Source organism: Thamnophis elegans, chromosome 2 (assembly GCF_009769535.1).
Source record: "Thamnophis elegans isolate rThaEle1 chromosome 2, rThaEle1.pri, whole genome shotgun sequence".
Lineage (NCBI taxonomy): Eukaryota > Metazoa > Chordata > Lepidosauria > Squamata > Colubridae > Thamnophis > Thamnophis elegans.
In genome coordinates, this window is record NC_045542.1 from 76,949,937 (window position 1) to 76,971,595 (window position 21,659).

Here is a 21,659-nt window from a genome sequence, read left to right on the forward strand (position 1 = left end):
CAAGGATGTCAAACTGGCAGCCCATGGACCAGATGTGCAAGGAAAAGGTGCAAGGGCAAACCACTTCCGAAAAACTGCAAGGATTAATTAAGTAGTAATTACAGTTGTCAGATATGGATTATTTTGAACTGATAGCAAACTTGCTGGTTGATGCATTTGTGACTGTTAGGTAACTGCTAGTACAGATAAGGAACCAAGATCAACATGTAGTTGCAAATATTATAAAAGTAAGTAGTATTAAACTATTTAATTTACTGATTTCCTGAATTGCAAATTACGTCATGGTCACATGGTAAGCAATCAGTAAGCTAAGTTGCACATGGTTCCTTTAGTTGAGGTATTTGGGTAATGGGAAAGAACAGTCATGAGAATAAAATTTCCAAGTTGGGTAATAATTGTTTTAGTGACCTTTGAATGATTCACTTGAGTCATTGGGAGATTTATTTCTATCACATTATCTTTGATGATTGCCCTGAGTTTATCTGCTGTAAATAGGGAGGAGATTTCATTTTTGAGTAAGGGGGAAAGAGCCCATTCCATAGGAACAGGAATTATCTTTTTTGGGGGGGGTCCGAAGATTTGCTAAGAAGCTTTTAAGAGCTGAAGTATGACCAGAATTGATATGAATCATACAATAATAACCCACATATAATAATGTCATCAGCTTAGGATATGGAGAATACACACACACACACACCTATTTGAATAAAGAGCTTCTGAATACCTGGATAGATCTGCACATTGCAGTACAATATTCAGTATAATGCAGTGAGACATGTGCAGATCTGTACATTGGCAAAACAAAACAACCATGTCATAAACATGTGGCCCAACATAGGAGAACAAACACATCAGAACTAGACTCAGCAATGCATCTGCATTTAAAAGAGAAAGCCCACTCTTTTGAAGACAGCAAAGTCCACATTTTGGATAGAGAGGACAGCTGGTTTGAAAGAGGGATTAAAGATACTATCTATGTCAAAATGGAACAGCCCTCTCTCAACAGAGGGGGTGGGAATACAACATCATTTAACTCCAATCTACAACAATTCCAAGCAGGCTCCTCACCAATTTGCATCATGTAGGTGACCCTGATGACACAGATAAACCTCCAGGTGACTTTAACAACCAGCTAAAAGAATGCAAATGACCACCTGTCTGCAGGGAGTATAAATCCTTCCATTCCCCACCATCCAGTCAGAACTGAATAATTTTTTTGGATGAGAAGTGAAACATCTTCAGAGAAAAACCAGAAAGTCCAGTTGCCTCTTGAAAAAAGCACCTTTGGGACATACAATATTGAGGCATCTCACTTTTGAACCATGTAGGGAAAATGTATACCAAGGTGATAGACATGAGATTAAGACCAATTATAGAACTACAACTAGCAGAAAAGCAAATAGGTTTTAGAAGAGATTGGAACCACACAGATGCAGTTTTTGCATTTAAACAACTAACAGAAAAGAATATGGACACAATAAGAATCTTTGTTGCATTTGAAGACTAAGAGAAAACATTTGATAGAGTTGATGGGAAATTGCTATGGCAAACATTAACCCAATATGGACTAAGTGAACATCTTATTAGAGTATGTAAAAGCTTATACTGTGATTGCATAAGGGTAGTTAGGACAAACGAAGGAACATCAGAACCTTTCACAGTAACATCCGGAGTAGAACAGTGATGTGTACTGTCACCACTGTTGCTTATCACTTACATTTAGACCATAAGCAAAGAAGCCAAACCCCAAAATGGAAATATATCAACTAGCTATTCTTTGCAGGCATTGGAAGCAAGTACAGCTATGAAACTGCAACAGCATCTTATAGCCATAACTAAAGAATGCAAGATAAATAATATGAGACTCAGCAAAGAGAAAACAGAATTAATGGCAATTGGAAGAAAAAAGCATAATTTAAGCAGAGTAATGGAGGGAAGAAACATAAAACAAGTATCAAAGTTCAAATCTCTAGGAACAACATTTCCCATTGATGGTAAACTGGATGACATAAGGTTATCATAATAATGCAGTAAGGAAAACCAAGTATTGGGATAGGTAGCTCTACTCCAACAAAACAAGGCAATACCAATCAGCACAAAGAAGCATCTCCTACAAAGCATATCCATCCTCACCCTATCTTACCAGTGCCAAACATGGGCACTTAACTATAAAACATAAACAAAGTTAGTCACCACAAAAATGAGATGTTTGAGAAAAGCTACTGGAATGACCGGAAGAGATAAAATCAGAAATGAGACTATCAAAGAAAGAATCGGCATCCACCTGGAGAGGATGTCTTGGGATTCCATACCGTACAAGGCATAAACAAAAAGAGAAGACCAAAGAATACGAGGCAGACCCAAAGACACAGTATAATGAAATCAATTAATAATGATTGAGACTGCCAGAGGAGCAAGAACCAGAACTTTGTAAAAAAGGAAGTAAAGAAGAGGAAGATGACATTAGGATAGAAGCTTGATCCCACATTTTATCACTCTTTCAAATCTAGCCTGCCTTTCCACTGTGCATCTCACAACATCATTTGGCATGCTTTCTACACTAAGTTTAGAAACTGTTGCTTATATACATCTGTTCTTTATTCTGTATTACTGTAATTTCTGTATTTTGTCTTCATACATAAGGCTATTGGAGATTTGAAAAAAAAATCAAAATCTTAATGATAAAGATGAACTGGGCAGACAGATTCCATTTTTGGTTAATCAGGAGTGCAAATATGTGATCAACATGTGGTTAACTTAATGTATGAAGTAAAAAAAACTTTAGCTCTGTATTCATATGACAAAGCCTGTCTACTGTAAGTGATGGGTCATGTTGAACAACTGGAAACAGTACACGTTTTTCTTATTAGACACATTGCCAGTACAATGGGATAGCTTGAAAACCCTAGAGAAATCAAGAAAGACATCCTCATGCACAATAATAATAGAAAATTTACTAGGGAACATAAGAAAAAAAACACTGAGAAATGAATAATCAAAGATTGTATTAATATCTGGTGCCAGTTCATTTTTAAATAGTGTAGCTAAGTTGCAGTTTTGTCTGAGTACATGGCAGTGAGGATGCCTCTTACATATATTTATGTTGGCTTTCTTCTTGTAACTTTCTCAGGGTTCATAATTGATCACAGTTTTGGAAAATTAAGCTAATACAGTTGTTTATTGTTTTCCTTGGATGCTGTTTTGCTTGAAAAATCTGTATACATCAAGGCTAGCCTGGTTTTGTTGTTTTGTTTTATTGTTGGCACAAAACCATCTGTGCAAGGGATATCTTAGGTTAACTGAGGATCCTTAAGAAATATAGGGACATCCAATATACATGCTGTGTCTGATTCATGTGTTTCTTTGAGGTGGTAGTTTGGGGCAAGCGAGGGGAAGCTAAATAAACATTTCAGATTAAGGAAAACATCATGATTTTTCCATCAGATGGGTTCCAGCAAGCCTTTCCCATTTCTTGGATCACATTAACTCTTTTGCTGAACTCAGTGCTGTTTCAGCTGAGGAGCTGAACTCATCAGAATTAGAAAGCCAAGTTAGAGAAAGGACAGTGGTCAGTTAAATGTCTGCATGTTAATTGTAGCTCAATAACTAGCCTTAAAACCAAAGAATCATTGACATGCAATTTTTCTTTAACCCTTAAAGTAAATGTTTATGGGAAGCCTTTTTGTGACTAGCTGTGGGTAGCAGTGGTTATATTTACTGTATATGTACTATGCGGTATAGGTGCAGTAACCATTTGTCCCTTACCATAAAGGACAGCTCTTTATTTCAGAAAGCTGTCCTTTAGGTTTATTTGATTTAATTATTTATTTTGTTGGTTTGGCTCTTGAATCTTCCATTATATTGTAAAATTATGGACTTAAAGATTTTGTTTTAAACCTATCAAACCTCTTTCACATTTGCCCCTGTAAATGTTGGTCCTTTGCAGGTAATCCTCAATTTATGACGAGCCGTTCAGCATTTGTTCAAGCTCTGATGGACACCCCTCTCCCATGGTCACGTGGCCACATTTTGAGTGCTCAGCAAGTGGCCCATATTTATGGCTGTTTGCAGCACCCCATGGTCACATGATCACAATTTATATCATTTTTACTGAAAACCAGTATTTACTTCTAGTTTTTGACAAAATTGCCCCAGAGCAAACAATGGTTTCACTTGATTGTAGCATTCACTGTACAATCACCACATTTGTTTAATGACTGCTATAAAAAACATCATAAAATTGAGCCAGTCATATGATGACCTGCTTTGCGAGCATCATGACTTAAACCATAATGGGCAGGTTCCATTACACCGTAAGTTGAGGTCTGCCGGTACTTTTTCCCAAGCAAATATGATCATTATAGGTATGGTAGTCATTGCTCATAAAAGACAACCACATTCTGGATAATCAATGAAGCAAACAATGACTCTGCTAAAATGTGCACACAAGTAGTTACCACATACCTTGACACAAGTTGCATCTCCTGCTCAGTGTCAAAAGTATGTCAAAGTATGTTTTTGCAAGAAGGTAGGCAGAGGAAATAGAGGGGGGGGAAAAGGTAGGAAGAGAAAGAGAAAGCCAGGAGAGACTTCTACACTGAAAACTAGGCAGAAGTTGCAGATTGTCATCCCAACGGAGAGGTTTTTCATAGCAGTGGGAAACAAAAGGGGGAAGCAATGCAGAGAGAGACAGAGATGTAAACTCCTCATTTCATGTTTTTGTATAATTTTGGAAACATCTACCTGTATAGTATGTTCTGCACTTTTTTTAAAAAAAAATCTGGTCTGGATAATTCTCAAATAAGCTGTTTACCCAGAGTTGCTACAGTAGCCCTCAAGTTATGACAGCCTTGGAAAGGGGTATTTTCTGGGCCATAAAGTGCTTCTGGGCATGATAAAACATTGTGCTGCTCCCCATGATCATGTGACTGCATTTTGGCAATTGGCAACCAGCACACATTTATGATCAGTTCAGTGTCCTGTGATCCGACGACCAAGATTTGCCAGTTTCTTCCAATCAGAAGAACATATTCATTTAACAACCACATGATTTGCTTAACATCCACCATAGAAACAGTCAACATTCATGGTCATGTGGGTGCTTCGACTTATGACCTCAATGACTTATGGCCACAATTCCAGTTTCAATCACGGTTGTAAATCAAGAATTACATATATTATATTTTTGGTTAAGAAACTAGAATACAAATAGTTAAAACAGGTTTGAAGAGTGAGACTGAGTCAGGAGACTGTTTTATTGAATTTCGCTTTTTAGACCCGCCACAATGAACATTAATTAAAGTTGAGGCAAATTAGAGTGTATTCACTTTGTGTAATATGCAAAGTTAATCAAAGTCAGGTCATCTAATCCCAAAGGCTTCTCCATCTTCTAGCTTATATGTTGATTAGGAGTAAAGGAAGTTTAAAATGTCACTTAAAATGGACCGAAGGCACCAGGTTGGAGAAAATGTTGTTAAACAATACTTGACAGATTATTCCTAGGACCTTTCAATACTTGGTTTCCATGCATCCATGATAGTTGAACATTTTTGACAATAGCAGACAGAATTTTTTTTAGAAATGTGCCACCTGTACACATTAGTGCTACTTACTGCTTCCTTCTTTAAATACAAAGATAACAGTTCAACTTTGTGGTTTAAACTGAAAGGACAGTGTTTAGGTTTTGAAGTTCAATTTTATATTATTCATTGTTGGCTTATATTTCAGGGATGGACAGTTGGCTTGCTGAGCCAGGACATTTTTTTAGTCCACCTTGAACAAAGTTTAGGTTATGGCTCTTTTGACCACCCACCGTGGTCTGGAGGAGGAAGATGAAAAAAGCAATACTTCTGAAAAAGAACTCTTCCTTGCAAATGAGAAAAAAGGGTGGAGAGAATAGCCAGTTGCAATTATATTCATACATTCTTCACTTTCTCTCTCTATGATGGTGAGATTTTATGGGCAAGCTCAAATCAGTTTTGAACTAAATATTAAACACAAGTTTTGACCAAAGTTCACTTTCAAACCAAGCGGGTTTTTTATAATAAAATAACCCATGCCACACATTACTTCCCTGTGCTTACCACACAAGTGGTAGAGTTTATTTTATGTGTAGAGAAAATAGGCAGGAGAAACTTCCCTGAAAAATAAATACTTTAGAGTTGTAATCTAAAATAAAAGATACCCTTGTGTTGCATAGGAGTACACTTTGAGGTGAAAAGGTTATAGGAAGCACTAGTGAAATGTCAGTAATCTAATTTTATACACAACTGTAGTCCAGTCTTTCTGTTGTGTCTACAATATAGTCGATCCAAAGATAATCAAGATCTGCAGGTAATGTTCAATGAGGAACTCCACATTCAAGGTGAGACCAGCTTTTCCTTCACCCCTACCCATCCAAAGATGTAGCTTGAAGTTAATATGTTTAATCAGGTTCTCACGCTGGCCCATGTTGCTTAAAGCTGCTGATCCTCATAGTTCCTATTCTTTCCTTTACATGTGATATGTATTAAGAGAATCTCCTGAGCCATTGGTTTCTCAAGCGCCAGGGAAATCGAAAGATTCAGACAGTTTCAGTGAGTGAAACTGTTAAGCTTGCAAGATCAGTGATCTATTGTAAGCTTAAATTCTGTACAAGAATCTGAACTACTAATGGTCAAAGGAAATTAGCAGGAGTTAAGGACAGTATTCAAGGTGGGCTGGACTTAGATCTCTTGTGGCTGCACAGGAACTCATGACTGATGATGCATTTAGAATATAATATAAATAATAATAGAATATAAATAATAGAGTTGGGAGGGATCTTAGAGGTCTTCTAGTCCAACTCCCCTGCTTAGGCAGGAAACCCTATACCATTTCAGACAAATGGTTATCCAATCTCTTCTTAAAAACTTCCAGTGTTGCAGCATTTACAACTTCTGGAGGTAAGTTGTTCCACTGATTAATTGTTCTAACTGTCAGGAAATTTCTCCTTAGTTCTTGGTTGGTTCTCTCCTTGATTAGTTTCTGCCAATTGCTTCTTGTCCTACCCTCAGATGCTTTTGAGAATAGCTTGACTCCCTCTTCTTTGTGGCAACCCCTGAGATATCGGAACACTGCTATCATGTAACTCCTAGTCCTTCTTTTCATCAAACTAGACATACCCAATTCCAGCTATCATGTAACTCCTAGTCCTTCTTTTCATCAAACTAGACATACCCAATTCCAGGAACTGTTCTTTATATGTTTTAGCCTCCAGTTTCCTAATCATCTTTGTTGCTTTTCTCTGCACTCTTTCTAGAGTTTCAACATCTTTTTTACATCATGGTGACCAAAACTGGATGCAGTATTCCAAGTGAGGCCTTTGACCCCTCCCTCCAGCTCAGCCTAGTCATCCCCTATATCTCCCTGGAAATAACCCATTTGAGCAACTGGCAGGATATCAAGATTAACCTTGATGATGCTGAGTTGATGCCTTGGACACTTTGGGGAACGTGGGAATGGTCCAAGCCATTTGATTTGAACTCATTACACTAGTGTTTTATCACCTGTTGCCAGCATAGTTCAGATTGCCCTTGAAATGCTAACTCATATGTTTTTCCATATGCCAACCTCTAATGGAGGCCTCTAACCAAGAATTCCCTGCACTAAGAAATAAGCAGGCCATTGGGTGGAAAATGAGTTTTCAGTAGTATTGCCCTGGTTATAGAATTTGCTTTCTGGGGAAGGTTGCCTTGCTTCTACATTATAGCCCTTTTGACAAGACCCAACGGCTGCTATATGTTCATAGATCTTTTAGGAACTGGTTTTTAATGTAATTTGAGCTGCTGGTCTACCAAGTTTTCAATTACAATAACTTATTGTTTTGAACAAGGGTGCCGATGATCTTTGAGCTGTTTTGCAGTATAGCAATAGCAATAGCAATAGCAGTTAGACTTATATACCGCTTCATAGGGCTTTCAGCCCTCTCTAAGCGGTTTACAGAGTCAGCATATTGCTCCCACAGTCTGGGTCTTCATTTTACCCACCTCGGAAGGATGGAAGGCTGAGTCAACCCTGAGCCGGTGAGATTTGAACCGCCGAACTGCAGATAGCAGTCAGCTGAACTGAAGTGCAGTACTGCACTTTAACCACTGTGCCACCTCGGCTCACTATAATCTTAGGTTTGTTAAAATTCGCTACGGTATATTATTATATTTGAATACTTAACTAGCCAGAGGGCTATTACCGAACCGTGATCTGAAAATGCACTACTTAATTAACTTGATAATTCATGGCTGTTTTGGAAAACAAACACTTTGGATTTTGAGCCACCTAAACTATCTGAGAAGTTCAGGCAGATGCAATTTTCAACAATTAGTTAGAGTAGGATTGTGAAAGGAAATGGATGAGATGGAAACTTTTTTTCTTGTCTGTATTTCATTGCAGTTATGTTGCTAAACATCTCTTTCATGAATAATTTCCCCATGGTGGGATGCTCTGATGCATTATTCATGGTATATTGATTATTTATCCTATGTGCAATCTCTTTAAAACTCTGGTACAGGCCTGCTTTGCATCTGATTTTTGTTCCTGTTGCCTTAGCCTTCTATGCTATGCTTAATTGCATTTGGAATGTATAATGCAGCACGGATTAAATGCAGGTTAAGTGCAACATAGATCAATACTTACTGAAAAAGAGAACTACTGTCCCCAAGGCTCATTTTCTGAGGTCAGATATTAAATCTATTTTTTTGACGCAGAAGCCCTAGTGGCTTTCAAAGAATGCAGTGTGCATGTCAGGAATTATCAACATGAATTTACTGAAACTCATCAACGTTCATTTTCTGCAAACACTGCGGGGGAAATTTTCTATAAAGGAGGAAAAAATGCTTGGCTAAAACTAAAACCTTTATAATGACATATTTCTCTCTTCAGACTGTTGACATCTTTCCTTGTTTGGATCACTTCCATGCTCGCTTTAATCCAGTCTCTGTTTTTGTATGAAGTGAGAGAAAGTGACATGGATTTGAGATACTGGGACAAGGCAGGAAAGGTGAAAACAGTGTCTTTACTCTGTAAAACGATTCAAAGCTACCTAAAAATTTTGGGGAGGAAGGGACAGAGAGAAATATCCCGTCATTTTCTGTTTAATTAGGTCCTGCAGGGTAAGCCTTCCTCTGATTCACAGAACTTGTGATTATTTATGAAGTCTAACAAGAACAGCTAGCTGAATCTAGTCATAGACTGCACGCTTGAATCATTATTGAAACATTTATATACTTTGATCCCCCCCCAAAAAAATAATCTTGCAATTTCTTAATTTAATCAAGCTTGCTTTACTAAATGTGGACAACATCAGAACTTATTAAAAATTACTTTTTAATGGGAAAAGCTGTAAAAATTCACTGATTAACCCCAAATTAAAGTTGTTAGCCAACTCTTGTGATCCTATCTGTTTAAATTGGTAGAGAAGTATAAATGGCAGAAAAATATAGCAACTTCTTTCAATACTTCTAGAGTAAATCTTTTACATTCATTTGAATATATTCCTATAATTCAGAATATTTCACGATAAGTAAAGATACTAAACAGAACTATATAGCTACCTAACAAAACTGTCATATTGTGGAACCCCCTACCATAAAAAAAAACTAAAGATCAACATCAAAGGTTTGAATATTGGTGTGTATGTATTTGTGTGTGAGAAAGAATAGAACATTTGGGGTGGGGGTGTTAAAAAAATTGGTTCTTTAAAAAACTGGGTGTCCGGTACCATAAATAAAAAGTTAAAAATTAAGCCAGTGTGAATAGTCACTTTTTATTGTTTATAAACAAATCACAAAACACAAGTTCTAATTTTCATTTGTTTATTTAATTATTTTATTTATCAAATTTATATAGCCACAAAGTGACTCTTGGCAAGGAACAACAATGAACACATAAAAAACAATCAAATTAAAAAAATATGATCACAGAGACAACCTTCTATTGAAATTGAGGGTATTTTATTTTATTTTATTTATCAAATTTATATAGCCACAAAGTGACTCTGGGCAAGGAACAACAATGAACACATAAAAAACAATCAAATTAAAAAATATCATCACAGAGACAACCTTCTATTGAAATTGAGGGTAGGATAGGGACATATTGGCTGAAAATAAAAAGAAGATTCAGCCTGAATAGTAGGAGGAATTTCTTGATTGATTGATTCACTGAGCAATGGGCTGGACTGGTCAGCATCTAAGGCCGTGATGGCTAACCTATGGTATGCGTGCCACAGGTAGCACGCGGAGCCGTTTATCAGGGCACGCGAGGCATTGTCCGGTCAGCTGGGCAGCATGCATGCACGCGCTTGGCAGTTAACTTCGGCCTTTTTTTGAGGCCATTTTTCACCCTCGGTTTTTTCACCCAAAAACTGCCCTACGGGCAAACCAGAAGTTCAGGAACGTACTTCCGGTGTGCTCGTAGGGCCGGTTTTAGCCTCCAGAGCTTTCAGGGAAGCCTCCTGAAGGCTCCGGAGTACGAAAAACGGCCCTATGGACAAATCGGAAGTGACTTCCAGTTTGCTCATAGGTTCTTTTTTTGCCCTCTGGAGTCTTCAGGGAAGCCTCCTGAAGGCTCCGGAGAGCTAAAACTAGCCCTACAAACAAACCAGAAGGAGTGTTGGTCGTGCGTGCATCCGCGCTGGTATCATACACATAGCATTATGGGTGTGGCACACCCATACAAGACCTCCCTGACCTCCCTCCCTCCATCACTGATCTAAGGCATGCATGTCAAACTCGATCATGTCATGTGACAGACATATCATGGCGTATCACAACATTTTTTGCTTTAGTAGAGCCAGGGTGGATGTGACCTGTGCGTAACTCATCCAGCCTGTGGGTGGCCAGTTTGACAGGCCTGATGTAAGGTATTTCCTGACTCATATATTCTGTAATTGAAAATCTTTCATCTTCTCACTGAATTTAGGCTGCAAATAAATAAAACATCTATAGAAATATTCAAAATAGCAGAGTTACAATTTAGTTATGAATTCTTCTAATGATGCTGGTAATGGGACTTCTGTCTTCCTATTTTAACATTGTTTTTTTTCTGTAATGATGAAAGGAAATCTTTTTCAACCTCCTTTTCATCATAAAGGCTCCCTGGCCAATAACTGAGATTTCCTGGCCAGTCATTTTCAGCTTGGTGCACTGTAGGTGAAGCAGAATACATAGACTGTGGTGGCTGGGGATTAGGAAAGAGTTACAGTGCCACACTTTTGGAGGGCAGGATTAACTTTGAACAGTGTTCCTACTGTGACATGTTCTTTTGAAATAATAAAGCAGTGGAGAAAATCCTTGCCAGTTGAGGAGAAGCAAAACGAAGAGCAAAGTCAGCAATAAGTTGCAAAATGTCAGGTGTTCAAAGCGCATATGAGTTTTTACAACCTTCAGTTTTAAGGAGGATGACCTCCCCAAAAGTTAGTTAGAACTTTAAAGTTAGTTTTGGGAAAGTTTGCTGGTATCAATTGGATGAAGTCTCTTTCTTAACCAAACTCTTTGTTGTCTTTGTTAATCAGAATATCCGCATCTTGGCTTTACAAGGTATGTAAAACATGTGGCCAAGTTGTTAGAATGTAGTACTGCTGGCAAACTCTGCCTGCAGCCTGGAGTTTCATCCTGATGGGCTTCAGATTGACTCAGCCTTCCATCTTTCTGAGGTTGGTAAAATGAGGACTCCTGGATTGTTGGGGGCAATATGCTGCCTCTGTACATTGCCCCGAGAGTGCTGTAAAGTACTATGAAGCAGTATGAAAGTCTAAAGTGCTATTGCTATGTGAGCTTCCATAGAAATGCCCCATACCGTGACTATCTTTTGAAAGGTCCTGAAGACATGGTTTTACCCACAGGCCTGGGGACTCCAGGATATTATGGAATCCATCAAGTAGTAGATTTGATTGTGATTATCTATCTATCTATCTATCTATCTATCTATCTATCTATCTATCTATCTATCTATCTATCCATCCATCCATCCATCCATCCATCCATCCATCCATCCATCCAGTCATCCATCCATCCATCTATCTATCTAAATATATCTATCTGTATGTATCTCTGTCTGTCTGTCTGTCTGTCTGTCTGTCTCTATCTATCTACCTACCTACCTACCTACCTACCTACCTACCTACCTACCTACCTACCTACCTACCTACCTACCTACCTACCTATCTATCTATCTATCTATCTATCTATCTATCTATCTATCTATCTATCTATCTAAATATATCTATCTCTGTGTGTGTGTGTGTGTGCATGTTCCAGCATAACTCTGGAATGCCTCGGGCAATTTCAACCAAACTTGGTACACAGATCATTTAATGCTCTGGAAACAAATACTGTGGGGGATAAGACATCCCTAACACCCCTTGGAGGGGGGTGTTCTGTTAAGATACAGCTGTTGTGCCTTAAAATGGCTTCTACTGTACTGCCGTAAAATTGCTTCTACTGTACAGCACAGTAGAGTTGCTATGGTAACAACTTTACGGTACTCCACAAGAGGCACCCTCTGGTAAGGGGGAAAATTAGAAATTATGTTTGGTCTGGACATTTCCCCCCTATAAATAAATACCCGGGCAATGCCAGGTTACCGGCTAGTAAGTAAATAAATAAAAATAAAATGGAGCATGTGTGCATTTTATCCTAAAGAAAGAACAAAGAACACACAGGAATGACATGTAAAGGCAGGCTTAGCCTTAACATGCCTGACAGCAAAACCTTTCCAGCACTTAACTGCATTTTATCAGCCTTGTTCTATTTCATTGGAATTACTGGCCACATGTTCTCTTTTTTTCTATTTTTGCTAGTACCAACAGTAAGAGACTTTTGATGTCTCCTGCAGTTTGACCCTTTTGTTGTAAAAACAACAACAAAAAAACCCTAAAGAGCAACAAAGATGATTAGGGGACTGGAGACTAAAACATATGAAGAACAGTTGCAGGAACTGGGTATGTCTAGTTTAATGAAAAGAAGGACTAGGGGAGACATGATAGCAGTGTTCCAATATCTCAGGGGTTGCCACAAAGAAGAGGGAGTCAAACTATTCTCCAAAGCACCTGAGGGTAGAACAAGAAGCAATAGGTGGAAACTAATCAAGGAGAAAAGCAACTTAGAACTGAGGAGAAATTTCCTGACAGTTAGAACAATTAATCAGTGGAACAACTTACCTCCAGAAGTTGTGAATGCCCCAACACTGGAAGTCTTTAAGAAGATGTTGGATAGTCATTTGTCTGAAACGGTATAGGGTTTCCTGCCTAGGCAGGGGGTTAGACTAGAAGACCTCCAAGGTCCCTTCCAACTCTGCTATTGTATTGTATTGTAAATGAGAACAGCACACAAAGCTCATCACTTGAAAAATGTGATCTTCAAAACTAAGCTGGATCTTTACCTCTGCTGAGGATTGTAACAGTTATCAAACTGATTTACTTCTCTTTTGGTCGATTTGATTGGGCAGGAATAAGAGTTGTAGTAAGCACAATGGCGGCAATTGTAGTGGCTTTAATATTGGGCTTTGCACCTCTGGAGGCAGCTTTTTTACATTGTTTGTTTTTTTCTGCTGTTTCCAGCTGCAGGTCTCTTACATTTTTCTCTCTTACGATTAAGTTAGAACAGTGTACAATTACAGTATATAGAATGTTTCCAGCGACTTCACAGGAAATTCCTTTCTGTATTTATGCTTTCTCATCCTTTATAGCCTCTATTTGTTATGTGCCATACACTGATTTTTGGGATGGTCGTTTATTCTATATACGTCTATTAATACAAGAGTCAGCACTTCATTCATTAGACATTACTGCATCTAGCTAACTTAACTTGAAGAAAAGAACAGCACAGGCATGATTAATATTTATGAGAGACCACCAATATCCCCAAGACTAGCAGCTTGAGTGTGAGGTTGAAACAACATCCCAGAAAAAGGCAGTGATGGAAAAGGGATGAATGTGTCAGCAGATCACCGGAAGTCAAACTTGACTCAAGGGAGCCTTTATTCGCTTTGAACTATGTAGAACTGCAAACTCAAGATATTCTCTTATCTTGTTAATTGATTAATGAATCTGCATATGATGTTAATAGTACTTAAAAATGAATTAAAGCTGTGGAGAGAGAGAGAGAGAGAGAGAGAGAGGGAGGGAGAGAGAGAGAGAGAGAAATCGCTTTGTTATAAATAGTGAATTAGAGAGGTTCTTTAGGAGTGTGTTAAATGTACTTTAGTGTGCTAGACAGACATTTTCCAAATTTGATTCCATTGTTGCTTCAGCATTTAAAAATTGGCCATAATTTAAAGTTGCCATTTAATAATCATGGAATGGAATAGAACAGAACAAAACAGAATAATAACTTTATTGTCACTTTGAATGTACACCAATCGGAATACATTAAAATGAAATTTTGTTACATATAGCTCTGAAAGAGTCAGCACCTCCAATATATACTACATAACTATAATAAATAAAAAATAAAAAATAAAAAATAAATAAATACCCACCTATATGATACAGAGAAACAACACCGTATAGTCCAGATGTATATATGTACATGGCAAGAGAAACAAAACTTGTGAGTTTACTAGACAGGTGACCGAAGCTGTTACAGAATCTGGTAGTCCTGCTAGAAATACTTTGAAACCTCCTCCCAGAGGGGAGCAACAGAAATCTTATGTATATCCCTTCATCTAGTACCAGATCATTTTCTAGTATTTGTTACTACCTTGTTCAAATCTTGTTGGTATGATTGCTGAATTTCTGAGACTGTTTTAGAAGACATCAAATTATGTTGGTTTTTTTGCCATTTTATAGACATTGAGTCAAGAAGACTGGCTCATGGTGATTTCATGGAGAAAAGTGTTTAGATTTTTGGACAGCCTTTTGGAAATAGTTTTCCACTTTTCTGGGACATTTCCCACCCCCACCCCCCCAATTTTCCAGTCTCACTTCCAGCCCTGCTATTGCATGAGGAACTCTTATTCACATACTAACCAGGTCCAATCCTCCAAACCTAGACATGGTTGGCCAGTGGAGACATCTTCTGAGAAGCTGGATGCATCTGAGATTCACTTGGAGTGATGGGGCGACAGAGAAATATGATAGAAAGTCTATTAATATCGCCAGCCTTCAATCATGCTAAAATATGCACTATTTATAGTTTTGGATCTCTTGTGAGTCTACTTTAACTCCAGATATGTATATTTGTAATTCAGACAGTTCACAAAGCAGTTCTTCTGTTTTTTAGTGACATCTGCTACTGGTGGCTGGCAATTATCAGTGCTACTATTTATTCTTTTGATGTTACTGTCCAAAAGGAAGGTGGTGTATTTTTGCCAAATAATGTACCTAGAATTTTTCTGCCAGGTTGTGTGTCATTTTCCAGCACAATGTACTGAAGTAATTGATATTCTTCATATTATATCATTTATCCTAAATATTCTACTTTTCTTTTCTTGATATTAGTCAGTGTCCTTATCTTTGCCCATTTCTGTAAGGCTTACTTTGCACATGTTCATCCCTTTATGTCCTAGGTAATATTTCGTCAATATACATTTCAAAGGCGTTTATTCTCCTGATTGTCATTTGGATCAAAGCAATTGCCCCTTCCATTTGAATAGAATAAATTATACATCAAGTGGTGTCAAAGACGAGTCCTTAATAGCGTATATGGAGTTTTATTGAGGGACAGAACATTCTGTTCATTACAAATTGAATCTATGTTTGTCATAGAGGGTATATAGAGATTTATTAAAATGACCCCTGTTAAAAATGGTCTTAACTATTTGGGGTTTTTTGGGGAGGAGAAGCAAAAAAGTAGCTCAATTTTGATTTTCAGTTCTTTGCTGCAGTCTTGCTTTGTATTCTTTGAAGGGGAGAGTACAAACTATTTATTGAAATTCTGCTGTTTCCTAAATCTGATCATGCAGGCTTGCAAATGATAGTAACAGTCTCTTTGATTGTTATATCAGGGGAATTTTTCCTGTGGTAGTATTTTTCTTCTGCTTTAAATTTGGTTCCATGATTGCATTTGTTCCATGAAAACTAATTTCAGTTTCTAAAACTGTACATAGCTATGGGGTAATGCATAAAAAATGTTACAAAATTATTTTAAGAAGGCGAGATCTTCTTTTTTATGTTTTGTAACTTAAGTTTTATAAAAACACAAGCTAAAGTCACCGAGCCTGCAACTGTAGCCTTTTTTACTTAAAAAAATCTTTGAAACAATTTTGACTGGCCCAGACATTTTCTAGATGCTCAAATATGTATAAAATTTACCTCATAAACCTGTATCCCTGCCATCGATTGATTGCTGGAGAGAGATGATTGAAGATTCTTAGAACCATCTTTGTATACTATATATTTGTTTATACTGTAGTTGCAGTTTGCAACTTGCATGTTGCAGTTGCAAGTTGCAAGTTGGATTTTCTTTTGCCTAAATTAGAATGGCTCACTTCTTACGTGTGTTCTGAAAACAAAAACCTCGTTTCCTGGAAACTTATGATCCTAGTAATTGGATTTGTACATTTCAGGATGATTACTGTATGCTCTCATGTTTTTTTTTTAATAGCTGTGCATGTTTTGGTTAAGTTTTTACTGTTTAGAGCTGCCCATGTTTTAGAAAGTGAGTGACCTACAAATACTGTAGAATTTAATAAATTATAACATAGAGACTATTATAGCTCACTGTAGCTATATAACAAGCTTGGGGGATTGTGTTGGTTGGATTTGATGACGTAAAGTCATTTAAGAACATAACATGTAATGGTATTTGCATATTCAAGAATTATGATGCCATATTGTTTCAAGAATGTGAGAATAAGCAAGAAAGTTGGTTAGGACGATTATATGGAATCATGTTTTATTACACAGCTCTGGAGAAGACAGCAGTGTCCCCATTTAACAATACAAAACATAACCTTGTGATTCTTGTGTCAGGGATCCACCTCGGGACCCCTTTCCAGATGCCAGTTCAGAGGAGGAGGGTAAGTTTGAATCTGCAGAGGAACGTGTGGAGCCAAGTATTGGTCAGGATCTGGGCTCAGAGAATGTTAGCGTGATGGAGCAGTCTCAGCTAGAGTTGATCGGAGGAGGACAGACTGAGGCTGAGGGAGGTTAGCCACAGCTGCAGCAAGTTGGCCAGGAGGTCCAGGCAGGACTGTAAACAGCTGCAGCTTAGCAAAGAGGAGGAGATGACGTCCACACTTCTTCCTGATTCAAGGATATGTAGAGCAAAGAGGAGGCACAATAGCGGTCAGCTAGACTACTCATGAGGAGGCAGCCTTGCTTTTCATAAAGGGCTGCAGCAGCATTGCCTACTTAATCATGCCCATGAGGAATTGAATACTGCTGGAACAATGTGCCCAGTTTTGTACCTTGGTCTTGTCTCCTGGTTTGTTTGACTCCCGGACTGCTTTCTTGAACTTTGTGTGTGCCCATTGGACTTACAGTAGTTACCTAGTGACTCTTGCTGTACTGAGCTTGGAATCTGGATCTGTGCAACAGGGATGCTTTCTGAGACTCTTTTGGGGCCGTTGCCATATGTTGGTGTTGGTGGGGAAGAGCGGGCACATAGTAACTAAAAAAAAAGCTGATAATCCATTCTAAGCAGAACAGTCTATTAGCTAATTTTATTTGCAACAAATGTTCAGTATAAAAAAAACCCTTCTGTATGTTTGGAAAACCAACCGGTTGAATTGATCCTTGTTGACACAATTGGCCAACTCTAAAATTAGAACTATTGGAAGTAGGAAACAAATGCAAATCAAAATTATTTTTTAGCTTCTCGGAGAAAGTTGGGCTTGGGGCAAAGGATTGTTTGCATTTCAACTGCAATCAGGTGAATTGAGCAGCGTGATATGCATAAATAAAGTGCCTAATTTAATCCATGCCTAATAGGACACTATGCCTACATTCATATTAGGTGCTGTGAATCGTGAATAGCATTGGTGAATCTCACATCGTCTATGCTTGTAAAAACCAAATACTGCTGCAACAGTGCATAGACTATCAGATGTGTCTCCATGCTGACATGGATGCTGGGGCTTCGGTTTCCATGGAAGATAGTTGCTATTTGGTTACAAGAGAAACAATTGGGAGGAAGCAGAATCATTTTGGGGAGCAGAGGGATAAAAATAGTCATTATATATAGTCATATAGTCATGAATTGAATGGATTTGCAGCTCAATTTCTCTCCTGAGAAACCCAGTCCTTCAATTCAGCAGACATGCAAATGTATCTCAATTTTTGCTAAAGCCTCATTTCTCCCATGTTCAGTATGGCATCAACATTCTCCATTCCTGTATCTGCTATAAATGTTAATGTCCTTTCCATGCAAAAAGTGTCTGAATCATTCAGATCTTCTCAACATAAAATAGTTTCCCGGTAAAATTTTAATTGGCAATATTTTTAGCAGATGAAAATATTGATGTATAAGCCATTAATTTTACAAGGAAATGGAACAATGTAGGTATCCTAAAAACCTAATTACCTTCATAAATTATATTTCTGACAGCTGTGTAGTCAAGAAAGGGGGAAATGTTCTAATTTAGCTTTTCATGATCAAGATCCATCTTTCTGTCTTCTTGGTACCCCCAAATTGTTCTCTATTAATGGTTTCTTGAGAAGAAGGAATGTCTATTCTGCACTTAGGTATGAGTGTAGGATAAAGTTCCTACTGCTAGATCTAGCAGAGGGAGTAAATTGTTTTTTAACATTGTTAAGCTGATCTAGGTGATTAATTTTCCTTAGAGGAAAAATCAAATACTAAAATTGCCTCACATATTCCTAGGTGAAGTCCGTGCATTTTTATTTTTATTTTATTATCATATATTCCAAGGTGTTTCCAAAAATAATGAGGCCATTCCCAAGTGCCTATTCAGCCACCTTCAAAGTACAGTAGTGTTTTCCAGATGGCTAATTCTTAGAGTTGTAGTCAAGCATTTCTGGATGGTATGAAGAAACTTGTCTCACATGAATCCTACATGTGTTCTATGCAGCCCTTTGTTGAGATCACCTAATGTAATGCAGTCCCACTTTGGGATGGAGGTTGAGGGGAGGAAAAATAGTAAAAAATACAGGCTCATGTTGTTGCCAATGATGTTGGCAATTAGATTTGAAGCTAATGTAATGGTTTGCTTTACTAAGATAAGGAAAGAGCAGACTAGCTTCCTCAGCCATATTTATGTGACTTGTGGCATTCCCATTAACAGGAAGGAGACAATATTGGTTAATTTCTAGTATACTGACAGTGGTACCAGTTGTCTTCAGGACATGAAAAATAATAAGTGCTTTAAAAAAAAACAGCATTTGAAAGTTACTCACTGTTGATTTCTGAGTCACTTGGTTATATTATGGATCGAAATAGTTGGCAGCCTCTTTATGGCCATTTAATATGTTTGAGGAGGCTGAGAGCCACAATATCCCTGGTAGAGCAATATCCCTGATATCCTTGATCAGGGTTTGGTTTTCTTAAGGATTTTTTTTGTTTATTTAACTATTGATGTGCATATTTCTAGGTTTATGTGAGCTTTTATTCCTGCCTTACTTGAAATGGCATGAAAATATATCATCATTGTTCATCAGTTATGGTGAGAGGGGGCCTCCGAGGGCATTGGTTTAAACCCTCTGGATTTAACTCTTCCAAGAAAAATACTTGAAGAATTGATTGCTTCCATCAAGCATTTGGGAAAGTGACCCGATTACTTTTATAACATGGCCTCAGGCAGCTCTAATCTTACATACATTGGCAGCCATTTAAGACATATTTCCGTGTCTAGAATGTAGACCCTATTGCTATATATAAACTTCTAAGATGTTTTCTCACTATAATATTGTGCCCTGTTCATAAAGCTGTCCTGGGAAGTTTTGGCCTGGGAAGTTTTGCTACTAAGTTTGGCTAAAACTGTGAATTCTTTAAAATGTGAGTCTTCTAATATAAATCTTGCCTTTTACAGTATGACGCGTTGTGACTGTTGTATTAGAATATGCTGCATAGTAAAACTGCATTAGAATATCTGCAATAGGTGAAATTGCAACAATTTAGATTTGAGAGGAAAAAATACAGGCGAGGGCTTAGAGTCTTGATAATGCTGTTTTTGCATTCTTGCATACTCTGCTGTGTCATTTCAAAAGATTCTTCATCTGGCACAGGTTAATTAGTAAATCACCATGAGTCCAGTAGATATGAGTTTGAACACAGGAATCTGCCTTTCTTTATTGAATTAGGCCCGTGATGGCAAACCTGTGGCATGTGTGCCACAGGTGGCATGCAAAGCCCTCTCTGCGGGCACACAAGCCATCTCCCCAGCTCAGTTCCACCGTGCATGTGTGCACGCCTCCCATCGGCCATCTCATTTTTGGGTCTCTGCCACGGGGGACAGGGAAAATGTGGGAGATGTGTGCACATGCACAGGGGCAGGGGGATTGCACGTGCACGCGAGGGGGAGGACGGGAAGTATAGTGCGCCCTCCCCATGGCCTATTTTTGGTCCCAGAAGGCTGCAGGGAGGCCCAAAATGGGGGGGAGCAGTTGCATGTGCACACATGGGGGAGGGGCAGCATGGTTGGGCACACATGCGCAGGAGGTGGGGCATGCCGAGGGGGTGTCACACACACATTGCATTATGGGTGCGCTTTTGGCACGCAACAACAAAAAGGTTAGCCATCACTGATTAGGCCATCTGGTATGTCCTGACATTGATTCTGAAGTACAAGATAGGCAACTAACACTCTCCAAGTATTCCTGTCTCCAGCAGGGTGACCAATGGTCAAGAAGTAGAGGAGTTGAAGTTTAAAACATCTGAAGGGCCCTCATTACATTTCTAGATCAGAGATTGTTTTACCTCTCTATTTGGTTTCATCTCACATCCAGCTTGAGCAGAATCCCGACAAAGTTCTCTTCTTCTCTCTAAATTCAATTAACACTTACCAAGCTTACTGTGAGATTTTTAAAAGGTAGCCATATTTTTACTTATTTATTTTTTCAGTTTATGTATCTGCCCATCTCAAATATACGACTCTGGGTTTGCTCACAATATTGGTGTGGTGAAAAAGGGTATTTCAATACAGGTAGTCCTTGACTTATGACCACAATTGAGCCCCACATTTCTGTTGTTAAGTAAGACATTTGTTAAGTGAGTTTTGCCCCATGTTATGACATTTCTTGCCACAGTTTTTGTGAATAGCTGCAATTGTTAAGTTAGTAACCCAGTTGTTAAACGAATCTGGTTTCCTCATGGATTTTGCTTGTCAGAAGGTCACAAAAAAGGTCGCAGAAGTTGCCAAGCATCTGAATTTTGATACACGTGACCATGGGAGCACTGCAAAAGTTGCAATTGTGAAAAATGATCACTTTTTCTGTGCTGTTGGAACTTTGAACAGTCACGCAAATGAACTGTTATAAGTCCATGACTCACAAGTATATCAGTCATGGTGGACCTTTTTACCCCGTTTCTTCTCTTTTTGTCTCATGAACTGCCTGGCGCTGTTGAATCAGGAGGAACACACACAATTTGACATCCATTTTCACACACACTGTTGAATGTTCCCATAAATCTTTTCCCATTCTAGCTCACTTTGAAAGGGAGGAAAGTTAAAGCTATCCATCCCTTCTCTTATTAAGATTGGGCGAGTGGGGGTGGAAATATGTTCATTGCAAGGTGCAAGCAAGC

The 21,659-nt window shown here is 38.3% G+C and overlaps 1 protein-coding gene across 2 annotated transcripts in view; it reads left to right on the forward strand.

The window, feature by feature from the left end:
• The window catches only part of SH3PXD2B (SH3 and PX domains 2B), a 136,411-nt gene that overhangs the window by 40,081 nt on the left and 74,671 nt on the right, over positions 1-21,659 (forward strand). The window lies entirely within an intron of this gene.